This window comes from Elephantulus edwardii, unplaced genomic scaffold (assembly GCF_000299155.1).
Source record: "Elephantulus edwardii isolate Elephantulus edwardi_28Jun2011 unplaced genomic scaffold, EleEdw1.0 scaffold00013, whole genome shotgun sequence".
In the NCBI taxonomy this organism is placed as follows: domain Eukaryota; kingdom Metazoa; phylum Chordata; class Mammalia; order Macroscelidea; family Macroscelididae; genus Elephantulus; species Elephantulus edwardii.
This window is the reverse complement of record NW_006399763.1, coordinates 24,671,066-24,673,756: the sequence shown is the minus strand read 5'-3', so window position 1 is coordinate 24,673,756 and position 2,691 is coordinate 24,671,066.

The window sequence follows — 2,691 nt, the reverse complement described above, 5'->3', positions numbered from 1 at the left end:
ATCTATATGAATTTTTTATGCATCTACCGTAAAATGAAAATGTAAAAAAATATCTTCCAGTACCAAAGAGTACTTTATCATCTCTTTACTTCTCTTCTTTATTCCTCTTTTCATCGTATTTCCCCTTCTATTTCTCTTCTTCCTTAATTTATTTCTTTATGTCATCATTAAATTGGAATACTACTAAATTACTCAAGATGGAAGAATTCAAGAACAAATTATAATCTCAAGTTGCAGTACTGTGAGTAAAGAAGATAGAAGAAATACAGAGTCACTGTCTTGAAAAGAATTGATGGACATGTGAGGTTAGTGGACTTAAAGAAGAAATCAGAGAGAATGAGAGAAAGCTTAATGCAGCTTTATTAAAAGGGGAAAAGGAGCTCCTGGGCGAGTTCCTCATCCTGGAGAGTCAGACTGGGAAGTCACACTGAACTTACTGGGGAGGATTTTTATAAACAGAGTCTTTAGGGAGGGACATTCCACTCTGATTTACAAGCCACCTGCTAGCTCAGGCAGACAAGCAAGGCTGTTTGCTCTTCTTATGAGCAGCAGACAAGGCCATCAGCATTTGAGTTCTGAATTCTTCATTCTTCTCTTTGGACTCCTTTGCCCATACTAACAAGACATAGAATCATTTCAAGAAGTAGCATATGAAGAAGAAGCAATGGTAATAATAAAAGAAGTACTAGTTGACTGACAACTAACTGGAAGAGATTAATATGTATTCACAGTCCCAAAAAAAGTGATCAAATACTATGTGAAAATTATTAGCAATATCGTCAATATCACATGTAAGCAAAATCTTGCCAAATATTATCCAAAAAAAGTTGACAATAGAATATTGACAGAGAATCACCAAAACTTAAGTGAGATTTAGAAGAGGCTGTGGCACCAAGCATATCATTACTGATGTCAGATGCATCTTAATTGAAAGGACAAAAATACAAACTATGTATATTTTTTTTATTAAATATGCAAAGGCATTTGACTGTGTGTACCTTGACAAATTAAGGCTAATATTGAGAGAATGGGAATCCCAGGACACCTAATCGTGATCATATGAAAACTGTACCTAGACCATGAAGCTGTTGTCTGCACAGAGCAAGGGGGTACTTCATGGTTATAAGCAAGAAAGTTGTGTGTCAGGAATGTATCCTCTCTCTAAACTTATTTAATATGTATGCTAAACAAATAATTACAGAATCTTGACTTTATGAAGAAGAATGGGACATAAGGATCAGAGGAAGACTCATCAACAACTTGCATTATACAAATTGCACAACTTGTTAAAAGCAAGGAGGACTTGGAACACTTACTGAGAAGATCAAATACTATAGTCCTCAATATAGATTATATCTCAATATAAAAAAAGACAGAACTCCTACCATTAGGTCAAATGATCAACAATATCATCCTATTTGGATCCGCAATCAATAACCTTGGTGTTAGTAGTCAAAAAAATAAAAAGACAAGTCAAATAGGAAGATCAACCGTCAGGGAACTTTCCAGAATACTAAGTAACAATGTTAGTTTAAAGATTAAGGCATAGTCTTAATTGCTCTGCATCTGGAAGTTGATCGATGACTAAGGATAACAGAAGAAGGATAGACACCACCTTTAAGTTGTGGTGTTGGTAAATGGTATTGAATATCCATGGACTGACAAAAGAACAAATAAGTCTGTCCTGCAGAAAGTGACATCGATATGCTTCTTACAGGTAAAGATGATAAAATTCCATCTCATATACTTTGAACATGTTTGAAGGAGCCAGATCTTGGAGAAGGAGATCAGGCTTGGAAAGGTGGAAGTCTAGTGTAAGAAGGGAAGACCTTCAAAACATGGGTTGAAACAGTGACTGCAACATAAATATGCCAGAGATGTTCAGATCTGTTCACAGGGGTGATATGAGTCATAATTTACTAACCAGCACATGTTGTTGTTGTTATGTGTCATTGAGTCGCTTGTGACTCATAGTGACCCTATGTACAAGAGCTCTAAACTCTCTTCTATCCTGTGCCAACCTCGCTGTCTCAAACACACTCATTCCCACCACTCCACTCACAGAATCGATCCATCTCATCGAAGGTCTTCCTCTCCTTCACCACCCCTCCACTCTGCCAAACATGATATCCCTCTCCAAGGACCAGTCCTTCCTTGCAACATACCCAAAATATGTCAGTCGAAGCTTCAGAATCCTTGACTCCAAAGAGCCTTCTGGATTCACCCTCTCGAGGACAAACCTGTTTGTTCTCCTAGCAGTCCATGGTATATTCAACACTCTTCTCCAGCACCGCAGCTCAAAGGCATCAATTCTCTTTCTATGAACCCTATTCACTGTCCAACTCTCTGATGCATAGCACATAAATGAGAAGACTATAGCCCAGATCTAGAGTTTACTAGTCTTTGGTCTTTTGCTAAAGATTTTCCAGGGTTGGAGCCATTATGAGCTAAATGGCACAAAAACAACATGTAAGGACAACTATTATTAAGTACATGAAACTACTCAAAGCACTAGCAAATTGCTGTGAGTATGGCTGCTTAACTTTATCATAGTGAGACATCCAGATCCTAGCAAACTACCCCACTACATAAATCATCACTTTGAAGATAGTAAGAAACTCATAGGTTGATCTATATTTCTAAATATCTAGGTAGGAATTAGAATAAGAGACAGATAACTAATAATATATA